The 17,687-nt window shown below is 40.0% G+C and overlaps 1 protein-coding gene across 2 annotated transcripts in view; it reads left to right on the forward strand.

Moving 5' to 3' along the window:
- Positions 1-4,893: 4,893 nt before the first annotated feature.
- Positions 4,894-17,687, forward strand: part of LOC109907857 (sorting nexin-19) — a 36,047-nt gene continuing 23,253 nt past the window's right edge. For both annotated transcript variants that reach the window (XM_031794027.1, XM_031794028.1), the window contains exons 1-4: positions 4,894-5,115; positions 5,899-6,097; positions 8,326-10,017; positions 14,539-14,790. The gene's annotated coding sequence lies outside the window, so the exon portion shown is untranslated. The remainder of the gene's footprint in view (positions 5,116-5,898; positions 6,098-8,325; positions 10,018-14,538; positions 14,791-17,687) is intronic.

The raw sequence follows: 17,687 nt of genomic DNA on the forward strand, positions 1-17,687 counted from the left end.
AGCCCTACTGAAGCCTATAACTTGGGCGTCCAAATTTCTCCTTATGAGGGCACACAATTAAAATTCTGAATAACGGCACAGCTATTTATAGCCCCTATTTCACAGTGGAAAGGGGGCCGCAATAGATGTCATGTTGATATGATTTTCAGTTTGCTTCCATATGGCTGGTTTCACATTCGTTTCCAGAGATTATGAGGAAAAATCATTTAAAACAATTGTGTATTTACAATACCTTTCTCCTAACGGATTTCTCATTTACCTAGCTCTTATCAATAGCTTGTATCCATTTATAAATTACAGTGCAGCATGGAAAATGCTGTTATTTTTATCGGGAAAAAGAATGTAAATGCTTTACCATTTGGAACCGGTACTTGGACCTCGACAATGACGCGTAAATGTGGTGTAATTATGGGGGAATTAAGTCCAGGTAAGAAATAGGGCTTATCTGTTGACACCTCTGCCACGCCTTCATTTATTTCTTAGATTTTCACCCCGAACGAATAGCGCGCGAATAGCATGCTATTCTCATGCTTAAATTCAAGGTCAGAATACGCAAAGAGAGAAAAAATAAATAAAGAGGAATAACTTTCCAATTTACGCGCGCTTAAAGGCTGGTTTACAGTCCATCTATCAACATGTCTGTAAACAATTGTTGTTGTGACATCATAAACATTGTATTGTCGTTTAAAAAAAGTATCAACACAAAAGGACAGCCTCTGCATTACATCAGCAGCCCGGTGCTACAAAGAGCATACCTTGTCTATTTTAACACCAATAAACCAACCCATCCATTTAAAAATGAATTCAGTAAATTTCCACCTAGCAAGCCAGTCAAATAAAAGCAACAATGTTTTGGTCCGTTGCTACTAGCTGGCTAGCCAGTTCAAATAACGACCAGAGTATAGCTGACAACATCTTAACTTCAGCTACTTTTTATTCATTATTAAAGGAAAATAAACCCACAACAACATAATTTACATGGAGAGCTTACATAAAATAGCTTACTGACAAAGTAATTCATTATATACAAGAATTGTATAACTCCTGCATGTAAACAGGAGGATTTGGTCGGCTGCTGTGGAAGTCTGGTAACCACTACAATGGACAGTCCCAGTGTCAGGGCTGTGCGCCGCTGGTGGAGAAGTCAGGTGCAGGAGAGCAGGGAGTATTGAACAAGCGCACACTTTATTATGGCAGTAGAGAACACAGCTTCTTGAAACCTCCAGCCCACAGGGCAAAAAGTGTAAGGCGCGATAAATGTTAAATTCAAGACACTGTAATACAAAATAAACAAACCGTGTGCAAAAAAAAAAACACGGAAACATGAAAACCCAGACTGGCGCCTAACGACAACCACTTAACACGAAACAATTACACACAAAGACATGGAGGGGAAAAAAGGACAAAATACATGCAGTGTGATTATGGAATGAAAAGCAGGTGTGTATGGAACAAGGCAAAACAAATGGACATATGAGAAATGGAGCGACGATGTCTAGAACGCTGGTGACGTCGATCGCCAAACACCGCCCGAACAAGGAGAGGAGCCGACTTCGGCGGAGGTCGTGACATCCAGACAGTCCCAGAGACTCAGTCTCAAACTTTTTTTTATGTCTGACAGTTGAGTCACGGTCTACAGACATTCCACCGGAGTATAAATTACATGTTGTTTTGACCAGCGATACTTGTCACATTCTAATGGTCTACAGACATGTCGTTAGACGAAGTATAAACTGGCCTTTACAGTTGGTGGAGGTTCGCAGGCTTGCGCAGTTGTAGACTTTGTATACTTTTTTGTGTATTTGGTCTGGAACGCACCCATCAGCTCGTGTCTTCTTTATGAAGATCTCTGCTGCCATCTACTGTGCTGTAAACTTTTTTTTTTCAACATTTGAGAAACTAAGACTATGAAAGGCACATTATGATATTATAAAATGTCATATGTATTGAATGCATCATGGTAAAAATGTGTAAATAAATCAAATGGAAGCAAAGTTACAAGTGATGTCAGAGGTGCGGCTGAGGAGAGTCTTGGGACGACGGTAAGCTGGCACCTGTATGGGGTACTCTTTTCTCTATATATTAATGATGTCGCTCTTGCTGCTGGTGATTCTCTGATCCACCTCTATGCAGACGACACCATTCTGTATACATCTGGCCCTTCGTTGAACACCGTGTTAACAAACCTCCAAACCAGCTTCAATGCCATACAACACTCCTTCCGTGGCCTACAACTGCTCTTAAACGCTAGTAAAACAAAATGCATGCTCTTCAACCGATCTCTGCCCGCACCCGCCTGTCTGCCCGCCTGCCTGGCATCACTACTCCGGAAGGTTCTGACCTAGAATATGTGGACAACTATAAATACCTAGGTGTCTGGTTACACTGTAAACTCTCCTTCCAGACTCATATTAAGCATCTCCAATCCAAAGTGAAATCTAGAATCAGCTTCCTATTTCGCAACAAAGCCTCCTTCACTCATGCTGCCAAACATACCCTCGTAAAACTGACTATCCTGCCGATCCGGCAATGTCATTTACAAAATAGCCTCCAACACTCTACTCAGCAAATTGGATGCAGTCTATCACAGTGCAATCCGTTTTGTCACTAAAGCCCCATATACTACCTACAACTGAGACCTGTATGCTTTCGTTGGCTGGTCCTCGCTACATATTCGTGGTCAAACCCACTGGCTCCAGGTCATCTATAAGTCTTTGCTAGGTAAAGCTCCTCGTAGCATGCGCTCCAACAGGTATACTTCACCAAAGCCAACACCTCCTTTGGCCGCCTTTCCTTACAATTCTCTGCTGCCAATGACTGGAACGATTTTCAAAAATCACTGAAGTTGGAGACTTATATCTCCCTCACTAACTTCAAGCATCGTCTGTCAGAGCAGCTTAGATCGCTGCAGCTGTACAGGCCCCATCTGTAAATAGCTACCTACCTCACCCCATATTTGTTTTTTGCTTTTTCTCTTTTTCTGCTCTTTTGCACACCAGTATTTATACTAGTATTTATACTTGCACATCCTCATCTGCACATCTATCACTCCAGTGTGAATTGCTAAATTGTAATTACTTCGCCACTATGGCCTATTTATTGTCTTACCTCCTTACTTCACACTGTATACACATTTTCTATTGTGGTATTGACTGTACTTTGTTTTTCCCATGTGTAACTTTTGTTGTTGTTTTTGTCGCACTGCTTTGCTTTATCTTGGCCAGGTCGCAGCTGTAAATGAGAACTTGTTCTCAACTGGCCTACCTGGTTAAATAAAAATGAATAAATAAAAAATGCTTTGTGTTAATTATTTGCATGTGGAAAGCAATGCCGAGACAAATGGAGGAGGAATGGAGGGAAAAGAGGTCTAAGCGAGTGAGGGATGAAGAGGATGAGCTTGAGTCAGATAAAAATGGTGGGAAAAAGGGAGAGGGTTTGTTAAAGAAGAATGGTAGAAAGTGTAAGCAGAGGGAGAAGACAGGAGGAGAAATTGAAGTGAATGAGGGTGAAGTATCGGAGGGGGTAGTTGCGGTAAAGTAATCAGAGATCGATGTATGAAATGAGGATCAGGATGAAGAGTCTGTGACAGTAGGAGTGAAGTTTATGGAAAAAGTGGACTCTTGCCTTTTGGCTGATCCATTTGTGGTTTCACGGTGGGTGAAAAAAAGAGTTGGGTCATGTGGAATCGGTGAGGGTAACTAGAAGTGGTCTAGTGATAATTGTTTGTGTTTCAGTTGGGCAGAGGAAGAATGCACTTGAAGTAAAACAAATTAGGGTAAGTAAAGTGTTTCGTTTTCAAGAAATAGGCACCAATGAAAGGAGTGATAACTGGGGTAGCAGTAGATATAAACGTTGACCAGTTGAGGTCAAAGATTCCCTGTGTATGTGATGCTTGTCGTTTGATGCGACGTAGACAGGGTGGTGAGAGTGGAGAAACAGAAGAGTCATTGTCTGTTCTTTTGACTTTTGAAATTGAGTCTTTGCCTGACAAAGTGAAGTTAGGATATATATGTTATCCTGTACGAGTGTATGTGCCAAATACGTTAAGATGTTACAGGTGTCAAGCTTATGAGCATGTGGCAGCAGTGTGTAGGAGGGAGGGTCCAAGGTGTGAGAAATGTGCAGAAGGGCATTAGACAAAGGAATGTGTTGTATTGGGGAAAGTAGTGGAATGTGTTAATTGTAGGGGTGCCCATGGGGCTGGGGTTCAGAAATGTCCTGTGCGAGAGAGGCAGGTTGAGGTTTCCAGGGTTAGAGTAGAGCAGAAGTTGTCATATGCTTGAGGCGGTGAAGAAAGTGGAGGAAGATGGGTTAAGGGGGAGGAGTGGTGAGAGTAGTAGAGATATACCAGTACAGAGGGATAGGCCAAAAAGTGAAATAAGTTTCAGTAAGATTGGATTTTTAGCATTTTTAGCAATGGTTATTAATTGTACTGCAGGGATGGATCGGAAGTCTCAGAAAATGTAGGTTGTGGTGGCAGCTGCAGAGAGGTATTTGGGTGAACAAGACTTCGCATCAAAAGAGTTACAGGATGTGTTAAGTGGTGAATCTGTTTTTTTAAACCATGCAACTTAAAACAATTTTACTGTTGAGGAAGTTGGGTGGCATAAAGGAAGAAACAGTCTAAGAGTTATGTCATGAGGCAGGAATACATACATTTAATTAGTGGAGTAGGGGGGTGTTCATTTTATTTTATATAATTTTGAAATTAGTGCGTATAGTGTTAGATGGTAGGGTATTTATTTAGTACATTTTTCTATTTCAAGTAAAGTATAAGGGAGTTGTACTCCAGTCTAGTAGGCGGCGGTAATGCAACAAATTGGATGCCAACCGCCGTTAAACCTCATAGAAGAAGAACAAGCAGAACAAGAAGAAGAACAAGAAGGTGATGTCAGATCGACTTTTCCGGTATACTTCCGGTATTGATTGAACATATGCCGTTGTAGCAGAGTAGTGCTTTCTGTCGGACTCTTGCACGTTACATTTTTTCATAATATCTTGATCGATAATATGGCTTTTGACCAGTCCTCTGCCAGTGCGTCTGAAAATGCTGAGGCCTCGGAACTTCAGATGATGATAGCAGTCGAGCAACAGAAAGCTCAGTTTGAAGCACAGGTAGCTAAATGTAACTACTAAGCTAGCTAGCTATTTTAAAGTGATAGCAAAGACACTACAGTATGAAGATAGGCTAAAACTGCTTTTCCAATAAATCCCCGATCCGTTGTTAGGCGACATTGGCTAGCTAAACTGATGCGTAGGAGTACGAAATTGTGCAGAAAAATGGGAAAAAAATATATAAATAATACTAATAGGTACGTAATTTGGTGTAACTGTCGTCTCGCGCCAAACTGCGCATGTGCAGGCCGTCAAATCAAATACACTCCTTCGATATAAAGTCGTTTTATACGAAAATGAAAACATGTCAGTTTGGAGTAATACCATCCATGTTCAACTACTTAAGACATTGGCTAGAATCTAGGTTGTGTCTTAGATTTCGAGAGAATTAAAAACTAAGGAATATTTAAAATAAAAAATCTCATTTACTTCTCAAACCCTGGTCTGGTCAGTTTTGTCTGTTTCGCAAGAGTTCCCGGAAGTCTCGCGATGTTGCGCCTCTGGGTTTGAAAACTGGGGATAGATAGCTAGTTCACTCCCAAATGCATTTCCCTATTATTTTCTGGACTTAAAAGTGGTTGAAAGTCAGATCATTCAGTATTCCTCTATCCTGTCTATTCCCATTTGTGAAACTGAAATGTTTAAATGTAGGTATATGGTATTTCTTTACTATTAGACAGTATAATCAAAGATAACTATTTGCAGGTGAGCTATTGCGTAATCCTTTTAAATACATTAGACTTATCTTATATTGTGTTTATGGCGGTTTCTTCTTTCTTGTAGGTGCACACCTTCACCGATGTGTGCTGGGACAAATGCATGGATAAGCCGAGCAGCAAGCTGAACTCCCGGACCGACACGTGCCTGGCTAGCTGTGTGGAGCGCTTCATTGACACCACCCTCACCATCACAAACCGCTTTACTCATATGGTGCAGAAAGGGGGCATGCATTGACTCAGCAGGGAGAAGATGAAGAGAAGGGGTATGCATTGATTCATTCATTCAGTCACTGAGCCAGACTCAACACTTCAGGGACAAGATCAAAGGACCTGTGCAACGATTATCATCTTGTTCAATGACTATGCTGATCCATTTTTATTACGTTTATTTGGCAGGGACAATGCACAACAAAAACATAAGTCTCATAGCACTGAGAAATGATGTCGCACCAGATTTAGCTAATAGCTACTTTCCATCTGTAGTCCCATGGCAGGTGAACATGGACACGTTATACACAAAACAGGCAACATAAATACATCAGACATGTAAAAACCAAACAGATGAGGACATAGATACCTTTTTAACACGTAGGTCAACACATTGCACATAACAATTTTTTCCAACAGCAACATGTTTATCTGTAATGATGCAGGCCTTTTGACTGTGCATCATGTTACGGCGTTCTAATGTGGGATCTTTAATGGTATTCATTGCTCTGCTTTGAACATGTCAATAAAAGGAATAGCCTGAAGAGCAATGAGCCAGATGGGAAATTCTTTATTTTAAGGCAACATCTCTCTGTGAATTTATAGGGTGAGCTCATTTTGCATTGCCCAGTCCCCTGGCTGTTGCCTGGGTGAGTGGAGTAAGCACTTGATGTCCGAAGCAGAGCCCTTCTGTCTCTCTCTGTATGTGTAGGCCATCTATCTGATGCTGTCTGGTCCAAAATAGTATGACATTGTGGCCACCCGTAGCATTGAATACAAGAAAAGCCAGCGAGCGTTTGGCCTCCATTGATTATTATTTTTTTTTAATAATAGCCAATCAGTGTTGTGCTAAACTGAGTGAACTCAACTGTGAATGTTCCTGGTGCACCAAAAAGAAAAATGTAAAGGGAAGCCAGATTGGATTTGGCTTCACTCCAAACACATCACATTGACATCAAATATGTCATTGACTAAAACAACTTGAATTGTTGCATCTCGTTGTGTTGTCTTCTGGTGGCTCGCTAGCTAAAATTAGCCCTTTCCTAAATTAGCCATGATTGGCGATAGGCATTAGTGGTTTTACTTAATTCTCCGTACTGGCCAGTGACTATAACGGCGATTCTGATCCCACCATAAATTCATACATTGTACCCCTGGCCTGAGTGGATGGAAGTTCAATATTTAGCCAAATGTAGAAGGCTAATGTTAACTAGCTAACGTTGCCTATGAAAGGAAGTTAGGCTATCGAGTAAGAATTTTAGCCAGGTAGCATAGGACAACAAAAAAAGTGTGTACTGTATGACAGAATCATAGACTGTTTTGTCAACATGAAGGAAAGGATAGTGGTATTGACGTTTCTCTACAAGTAGGGTGAGTCAACATGTTTTTTTCTACTTGCATGAATGCACACACACAGACACACATCAGAACCATGGAAAGCCACATATTTAGCTTAAGTTGGTTGGCCTAAATTGTTTTCGTTATCTTTGAGTTGTCACTGTATTAGACTAAGCATAGGTGATTTGATGATGTTGAAATGGTGCTGGAATAGTGGAGGCAGCTCCTGTTTTCTTTGCTACTTGCAGTAACTCTCCGTGGTTCTAAATCAATAGTTGTTTAGTTGTCCTAAAATGTCAGAAACATTAACTTGCTTGACCATGCTGTAGGTCATGTAATGCTTACGCAGTTTGGAGTCCACGGGGGTGCAAAATGAGTGCGCCCATGAGATGAGAAAGAAAAATAGGGAATGGTCAACGTGTACTTCTTCACAATCTAAAGGGTGATGACAGGTAGGAATGAAATTAAAACTGAGTAAGAACATGGTTGAGTAGGCCCTTTATTCGTGGGGATTTAAAAGGACAGAAGGCGGCAGTTGTGCATGCATTGTGGAATACATTTGACTAGCTTATGATCATTTTAAGTTTTTGTTGTTGGAACGATTACATAGTTTATTGAAGAATAAATAGGCTTTATTGGCTGGCTACGTGCATGACATGCCGATGGGTGTGTGTCACTTTAAGAACTTGAATGGAAAATAAAAGAAGGGTTTGTATAACAGGACATACTAGAGAATCAAAAGTGAAAGTAAAGTGATCCTATGCGTTGCAATAGCCTCGACTTTATATTTGACTACTTTCAACAGGTTCGTATAGCGTTTAGAATGTATTTGACTGTGTACTTGGCATTGTCAATTGGGTATTTTATTAGGATATGATTACGTGATATATTTGGCCCTCCATAAGGCTACCTTTTGTCTTGGACTAAATAAATATAACTTCCACAGATACCGACTATGGACCTAGAAGAGATCACTTTTTCTGGCTGGACTGCAATTGAGGAGAAGAAGCTCCATGCAGGCGAGAAGCCCAAAGACGAGAAAGTTTACACCATGTACCATGGCACGTTTCTCAAGTATGTCCAGCGTATTCTCACCAGTGGGTTCCAACGCTCCAGCGATGGAATGTTGGGATCGGGGGTCTACGTGAGCCGTAATATCGACAAAGCAAAGTGTTACCCGCTGAATGCTGACAAGAATGAAGCGGTAGTGTTGAAGTTAAAGGTGCGGGTTGGCAAGGTGAAGAAGATCGACATTGATAACCATCCGCTTCAGAAGTCATGGCACCAGAATGGTTACGACAGTTGCTGGGTGCCACCAAACTGTGGCATTACCGCTATTAAATCTGGCCGTGAAGAGGATTGCGTCTGGGATCCCGCCCGGATTGTGGTGGTGGATGTGGCCTGCTGTCTGGACGATAAAACGCGCTGGGACCTCCGAAAGCAAATACGCGGCATGAATAACCATGGCGCAAAAGACGGGTGCAGCCAGTGCCACCAGAATACCTCAAACACTGGGTCTCACCCTATCCAAAGCTGTTGGACATGCAACAAACAGATGTGCCCCTTTCAGAAGAAGCATATGTGCAACAAGTAACAAGGCTACTTGCACAAACAACTAGTCTTACTTTGCGTTGCCTGTCTCGCTTTTGACCCATCACCCAATGTGACCTTGCATACCATTTAAAATTAAGCTTGTTGTCGATGTCATGTTTTCATGTATTTTGTGTAATCATTGCAACCTAATTGTATTGGGATCTAATTTGTTAACGGACTTGCCTGGTTAAATAAAGGTTCAATTGTATTTGAGAATCCATTGATTAGACAAATTAAGCAATATATAGGGCCGACATGGGAAAACAACTTGACATTATGTCAAATTAAGAATTTACATTGGACGTTTTTGTTGTAACCTATTCTTTTGCATGTTATATACGGTAAAGGCAGACAGAAGCCAGCCTAGGCTACTTAGTTTCCTAATAGGCTGCACTAATATCAAACGAGGAAAATTTGTAATATTTGACGGATACAGTTGTTTCTCGTGCCGCGTTCACGTGCTAGTCAGAACTAGGAAACTCATTTCCGACTCGTTGAACTGGGCAAAACTAATCAGTTAGCGAGTCGGACATTTCAGAGTTTCCTAGTTCCGATAAGCACGTGAACGCGGTATCAGTCAATGAACAAGCGTGTGTTCAGACAGTCTTGTCAAGCTTCTCCGCCTGATGACCAATGGACAGGACATCTACTTCATGGGTCATCTTGACGAAGTGCCGGGAGATATGCGCGTTAACCTGCTAGTCGGAACTAGGAAACTCGGAAATGTCCGATTAGTTAGCTAATCGTTAATGACTACAACCGGTTAGTAAATTGGACATTTCAAAGTTTCCTAGTTATGACTGGCACGTGAACGCGGCATTAGCCAGGTGCAGTGATACAGTGTGTGTATATATCTGGTTAGGTGCACCTTCACCTCAGTAGGTGGCGGTACTTACTGTAAACGTCATGGACACCTGTTTCAGAGAATAGAGCAAGATGGCTCCATGGGAACCAGGAAGTAAATAAATGTCATTGAAGAGATTGAAGCAAAGAGACTCAATAGAGCCTCGAGAAGATCAATTATGACAATTTCAAATCGTTTGCGGTAAGTTTACATGTCCCAATTTGTTTTACAGTGGAACTATATGTAAACATACAGAGCGTCATGAACAAAAACGCTATAGTTTGTCTCTGATATAAACTATAAACAACCCAAATACTGTTGATTAACATTTGTGTTTGTTTGATTTTAAAATAAGATATTTGCTTGAGGTTAGCACTGCAGCTGTGATACAAACCAAGTTTGCCCTTGGTAGATGTGTCCTTCAGCAACACGAAATTTGCCCTGACCACCATAGACGAGGGTAATCCCTTGCCGATCAGCGGAGCTGTCCTTTCAGCACAACCCACACTATCGGGACCGGTTTGCATGCCTGGGGGGATGAATGGGATTTCGTTTGTGAGATACCTGTAAATGGGGAATAACAGAGCAAAACCATGTTTTTACTTATCCAATGTCTCCAATTTTATGAAATGGATGGTGGTTTACTGCAAAAATTGTTAATAGGCGGAAACATCAACTTCGAATATATTTGAACGTGAGCTTTAGTTTTTGGTAGCTGATTGACCACTCTCCAAGTCAATGGTTCTCATTCAGTGCTGTCCTGCCTGACATTTTTATTTAACGAGGCAAGTCAGTTAACAAATTCTTATTTACAATGACGGCCTACCGGGGAACAGTGGGTTAACTGCCTTGTTCAGGGGCAGAACGACAGATTTTTATCTTGTCAGCTCAGGGATTCGAGCCATCAACCTTTCGGTTACTGGCCCAGCGCTCTAACCACTATGCTACCTTCCGCCCCGGTAGTTACATAGTCACACATGGATGCCAATGGAAGGCTTCCCGAAATATTTGACCAATAAAAATTATACCATTTCTTTTTCATGTCTCTCTGTGTTTGAATAATTGTCCGTCAATTCGCAAGTGGCTGAATCTCACCGGAGAAATCATCCGACCGAGGTAAATAGCGCCCCTATGTCTCAGTATGTGTGGCCCGTGTTTCTGAGGCTGTCTGGACCAAAAGAGTATAACATGTTGCCGCCATAGCATTTGATTGATGGATGCCGGCAGGCTTATGGCCTCAGCGTTGAGCTGAGCTCAACTGTGGGTTACCTAGGTGCAGCAAAACACCCCACAAGGGAAGTTTGGATTTGGCTTCAGACCTTTGCAAAACGTAATGTTTTTTAGAAAAACGTGTCTGTTTCTGGTCTGCTTGTGTCTATGTCCTACAGTAGCTAGTTTGCTAAATCGGCCCTTTCTTAAGCCATGGGTGGAGATGGGGATTTTGACTTAATTCTCTGTACATGCCAATGATTGACTTCGATTCTGATCTAACCATGAATTGATATGTTGTGCCACTGGCCTGCGACAATTGAAGTTCAATTTAGAGCCTAGACACAGAACTCTTTGGCCTAGATGTTGGCTCACATTAACTAGCTAATTTTGCTAGGGAGTCAGGCTAGCAAGCATTTTAGCTAGGTAGCCTATTACACCAAGGTAAAAATTGATTTTATATTCACACATTAGGACGTGCAACAGACATTCAACAGACATTCGCCAAACGCCATTTAAAATGGTAAAAGTCCACAACTAATTAATTGTCACAGAAAGATAAAAAATAGTTATGGTTTATTCTATCAATGTCTAGCATTGATAGAATAACCTTTGTTTTTAGTAGAATTTTTTTCTCTCCAGTTTTGACTTGATATAAAATCTATAAGATGTCATTTAACGTGGTATAAATCAATAACAAATTCACTGTCACAGAATCATCAAACCACAAATCATATAAATGTCTAGCATACTTTTTCAACCTTTGTTTTGAATAAAAATTCCAGTTTTGACTTGATAGAAATGCATAACATCTCAAACATTGCATTTAAAGATGAAGAAATCAATAACTAATTATGTAGTTGGCTCAAATTTTAAAATATGCATTTATTTACAATAGCTTTAAAGAAATGTTAATTTCAAGTGTTATATGTTCTATATGAAGTTAGACAATGTTTACAATCTTAAATTGTATGCCAAATCAATGTTTGCATTTTTAGTGCAACAATTCCACATCTTAAAGTAGTTACAAGGCACAACAGTCATTTATTTATACGTCTCTAATTTAACAGCAAAGAGGCTTCTTCCAATCATTTTCTATTTTCTTTGTCGTCCCCAGACGAGCTGAATGGTACCATCTCTGGCACACAGCATTCTATCTGCAATATTAAAAACATAAAACAAGGTTATGTTTATGTACATGTAAATTACAGTTCTGGAATACCCAAATTATGTTACATGCTTTTGCAATTAGGAAAATGTTCAAATTAAATTGGATTTTTGTTCAATTGGTGAATTGACTTTAAATGACGTGCATTCGACCACAACCCTGACAAAAGCACACATAACTGTGGTGTTAATCATCGTTGAGTGTTCAGGCAATATAAATCATGAAGTAATAAAGGAATACATTTGCAAAAAAACGTATGTGTTGATAAAAAAGGTTCCACACATCAATGTTGTAATATCAAACATTACATTAATAATAGCAGTCTTTGAAATCCAAAATCAGTTTAATCGTCACTTGTGCCAGATACATGTGTACCTATTACAGTGAATTGCTGTCATAGTATGTATCTAGTATCTCTCATAGTAGAATAATAAAATGGGTCATGATAATAGAACATTAGCGCAATAATAAAAGGATAACCCTGATTTAAAAAAAAGTTAAGACAAAGTTTCATACTTCTAAATGTATTGAAGGATGAAACTCATGTAGTGTTCATAGCCTACTGTTATATTACACAAAGACAAACCCAGTTGGTCAGATGATCATCATTTTTCTCTGGATGATGCAAAGCACACATTGAGCAGTCTTGCTTCGCATGGGCGGCAGCGTAGCCTAGTGGTTAGAGCATTGGGCTAGTAACCGGAAGGTTGTGAGTTCAAACCCCCGAGCTGACAAGGTACAAATCTGTCGTTCTGCCCCTGAACAGGCAGTTAACCCACTGTTCCCAGGCCGTCATTGAAAATAAGAATGTGTTCTTAACTGACTTGCCTGGTTAAATAAAGGTTAAATAAAGGTTAAATAAAATAAAAAAATTTAAGACTGCAACCCATAGTTCTAACAGACTCGGTTAGAACTTTGACCACACGCCCTCTAGACGGACTACGTGCCCTCTATCAAATCAAAACTGGAATTTTTCCTCTAAACAAAGGTTGTAAAAGTATGCTAGACATTTATAGAATAAACCATATCTAGTATTATGTTTCTGTGAGAATGAATTAGTTATTGATTTTGACTATTTGAATTGGCTTTTGGCGAATGTCTGTTGAATGTCCGAATGTATGAATATAAAACCAACTTTACCTCGGTGCCTATTACAACAAAAACTGAAAGTGTACTGCATGAAGAACATTTTGCCAACATGAAAGAATGGCATTGGCGTTCAACTAGTCTACAAATGGGGTGAGTCATCATTTTGAGTTTTACTTGCGTGCGCGCACACAGAAATCAGTACCATGGACAGCCACAGGATATTTAGCAACATTGACCGGACTAAATCGTTTTTGTTATCTTTACGTTTGTTTTCAGTATATTTAACTAAGCACATATAGCCTTGTTGATTATGATTAAATATTTACGTTGAAATGGTGCTGGAATAGGCAGTGCTCCTGTTGTCTTTGTGCGGACTCCGTGGTTCTAAACCAGTAGTTTAGTAAACTGACCAAAACACAAACTTGCTCGACCATGCTGCAAAATCTACCCGGACTTCACCGGATAGATGTTGCTCTCCGATTTTGTGATGAAACAAACGTATGTGTAGTTGAATTTATTCCGCCACTGTGACTGTCTTTTTGTTGTCAAGGCTTTATTGTATATTACCGTGGCATATGAACGAATGGGTTTTTTAAACTGGGTGGATAGAGCCCTGAATGCTGATTGGCTAACAGCCGTGGTATATCAGACCTTATACTACGGGTATGACAAAACATTTATTTTTACTGCTTTAATTACTTTGGTAAACAGTTTAAAACCGCAATAAGGCACGTCAGTGGTTTGTGATATATGGCCAATATACCATGGCTAAGGGCTGTGTCCAGGCACTCCGTGTTGCGTCGTACTCAAGAACAGCTCTTAGCCATAGTATATTGGCCATATACCACACCACTTCGGGCCTTATTGCTTAAATAGACCATAGCAGTGCGTGGATAAAACCACTGAGGAAGCCAAACCAAATTACAACCTATGTTGTGATAATTGCATTGTTTGCTCTATAACCCGATTGTTCATATGCCACCATGATATACTATAAGGCATTGACAAGTCATACACTGGCGGAAATACATTGAACTACAAGCTCATACAGTAACTCATGCTTTTGTGGTGTTTCAGTTACGGTATGTTTTTATAGCCTAATTGTTACTGAGTTAGATAGCTAGCTAGCTCAGTCTGGATGCAGACAGTTATATTGAAATGAAAGGGTTGTCTCAATTGTTCCTCCAAGTTTAGGCTATCCATTTTGACTCCACACAAACTGTGTTAATGTTATGTCTTTGTCTCCCACTGCCCAGATATTAGAGTCTGCATGGCCCTCCCACCACCAGTGTACTGAATGCAAGTAGCTACATATTGAAATGAAAGTAGTGTCTCAAATGTTGATTCACGTTTATCCATTTTGGCTGACCCCTAAAACCTTACGTCTTTGTCTCCCAGACACGAAAGACAACATGATCCTGAGAGTGTTTTTCCCACCACCAGTGTAACGCGTTGGAAAGAAGACTGCCCGCCCAAGCATTGATGAGGCCCGAAAGTCATAATGAAGCGTAAGTATACATGTAGAATATGGAATACTATTTCATATGGAATACTGTAAACCAGATGCGGGGAGTAACTCATTACAAATACTCACATTACTGTAATTGAGTAGCTTTTCGAAGTACTTTTATAAAAATGTTCAAAGTCAGTCATTTTACTTCTACTTGATTAAAATGTCATCGAAGTAATAATACTTCTACTTGAGTAGGCTATTTTAGTACTCTTCCTACTCCTGCTGTAAACCATGCACAAAATGTCTGGACTCAATACAGATGAATGTCCTGCACACAGCAATAGACTGTATAGGAGTGTAGCATGTTCTGAGCAAAAGGAAAGACCACAATTTGTGTGTGTGTATGTATGTGTGCGTGCGTGGCGGGCTTGTGCAAGAGTGAGTGTCTTCCTTACTGTTCAACATCTTCTAGTCATATTCTTTAATCCCCTGGCCTGAACCAATATGGCTAAATACCTCCACCAGGTGAAAAAAACAAGAGACCCGTAACCTTCGTTCTCGGAACAATCGTTCGACTCTCAGGACAATCTCTACTCCCTGGTATTCACCATAATTAATGGACAGGCTCTGGAGCAGAAGACCTGTTTCTTTTTGGTTTAGAGAGGGTAAAGTGTTTACTTTTCTTCAGGCCCCTTTCCTCAGCTTTAATTGGTAGGGCTTCTGTGATTTAAAACAAATATGGATTGTGCTTCTAAAGTTTTTTTGTGTATTCCTTATTTGTTTATCTGTTGCATGACTTCATTTTGTAGCTGAAATTAATATCTGAAAATAAACATTTTGTATTTGACCTACAATCGGTCATGATGTAATTTTAAGAATTTCTTAGACTGTGTAGTAACGTTGTAACATTGATTGTTGTTGTTGTTAGAAGTATTTGTACCTTTAGAAATTCACAGATTACGTAATAGAGAAAAGGTTGAAAAATTTACCCAGCAAGAAAGTAAGAAATAACCCACGGCTGGGTCAAAAATGCATGAATAACTATAACCCAGCAAAATAGCAAAAACCGACACACTGCTGGGTCAAAATAACCACAATTATGGGTAAATCATTCACGGAACCCATCAATGCTGAGTCAAAATAACCCAGTGTTGGGTATGTACTATAGTGACCTAGCGCTGGTTTACAGAAATGACCCAAATGGGTAATTATTGACCCAGCATTTTGTTTGTTACGTTGCAAGAGTGGTGGCTGAATATATAATATCCACAGAGGAACATTTGACTGGGAAAAATGACCGTTTTTAGTTCATGAGCCTACTTGTTTTCATTAGAGCCAATACAAATCGAAAATCAAATAAGACGTCCAAATGCAATATGGCTGCCACAATATTATTAAAGGTCCAATGCAGTCATTTTATCTCAGTATCAAACCATTTCTGTGTAACAATTAAGTACCTTACTGTGATTGTTTTCCATAAAAATAGTAATTAAATAAAATCGCAAAGAGCAATTTCTCAAGCTGAATTTTGCTAGGGCTGTCTGGGGGTGGTATGAGTGGGGAGGGGAAAACTGAAAACTAGCTGTTATTGGCAGAGCAGTTTGGAACTCTTTTCTTATTGGTCTGACTTATTTTCTGCCTGGTGATATCACCTGGCAGGCCAAAACTCCATCCCACTAAAACAGGCATACATTTCAGGCAGTCTTTTCAAACAGCTTTTACACTAAAAGGCCATTATCATAATTTTCACAATTTCACAGTATTATTCCAACCTCATAGTGGAAATATATTTAGAACACAGGAAAATCAAATTTTTGGTAAAGTTCATGATGCCGTTGACCTTAACAAGGGCCACTGGATCAGTGAAGCAAAATAGCCCCATAACATAAAAAATACATACACCACCATATTTTACAGTAGGTAGGAGGTACTTTTATTTAATATGCTTCTGTTTTACAATGCCAAACCCATTGTGTGTGTGTGTGTGTGTGTGTGTGTGTGTGTGTGTGTGTGTGTGTGTGTGTGTGTGTGTGTGTGTGTGTGTGTGTGTGTGTGTGTGTGTGTGTGTGGCTAAAGAGATTTATTTTCATGTCATCTGACCATAGCACCGGTTCAAATCCAAGTGTCAATGCCGTTTATCAAACTCCAGGCTGTGTTATGGTCAGATGATATGAAAAAAGAGCTCTTTGACCATGCACACAAGTGGTGGGTTTGACGTCTACAAACAGAAGCATATGCAGAACAGTACCTACGGTAAAATGTGGTGGTGTATCTTTGATGTTATGGGGCTTTTTTTTGCTTCCACTGATCCATGGGCCCCTTTTAAGATCAACGGCATCATACCAAGTAGGACATTTTAGCTAAAAACCTGGCTTCCTCTGCCAGCAGCCTAAACTTGGCCACAAGTGGATCTTCCAGCAAGACAATAACCCCAAGCACACATCAAAATCCACAAATAAATACTTAATTGGCCACAAAATCAACATTTTGCAATAGCCATCTCAGTCTCGGGACTTGAAATCAATTAAAATACATGGTTTGAATCTGAGAGGGCAGCCCATAATCGCAGATGAAGGATATCAAGCATCTGGAAGGATTCTGTATGGCAAAATTGGCCTAAGATCCTTGTCAATGTGTTCTCATTTGAACAAAGGGCTCAGTGCTGTTATCCTTGCAAGGTGAAGTATTAAAAGCTATCAAAAACAGGGGTGTCAATTTTGAACGTGCCTTTTACAGAAAAAACTATTACTTGTTAAAGAATCTCTTTCTGTGAGCAACTGTTAGTGTAAAATGATAATTTCCCACTTTTTAGCATACATTTTTGCTCATCGTTATCAAGGGTGTCAATTTCGATAACTGACTGCCTGACTGACTGCATTCGGAAAGTATTCAGACCTTTTCACTTTTTCCAAATGTTGTTACATTACAGCCTTATTCTAAAATGAATTAAGT

Source organism: Oncorhynchus kisutch, linkage group LG17, assembly GCF_002021735.2.
Source record: "Oncorhynchus kisutch isolate 150728-3 linkage group LG17, Okis_V2, whole genome shotgun sequence".
In the NCBI taxonomy this organism is placed as follows: Eukaryota; Metazoa; Chordata; class Actinopteri; order Salmoniformes; family Salmonidae; genus Oncorhynchus; species Oncorhynchus kisutch.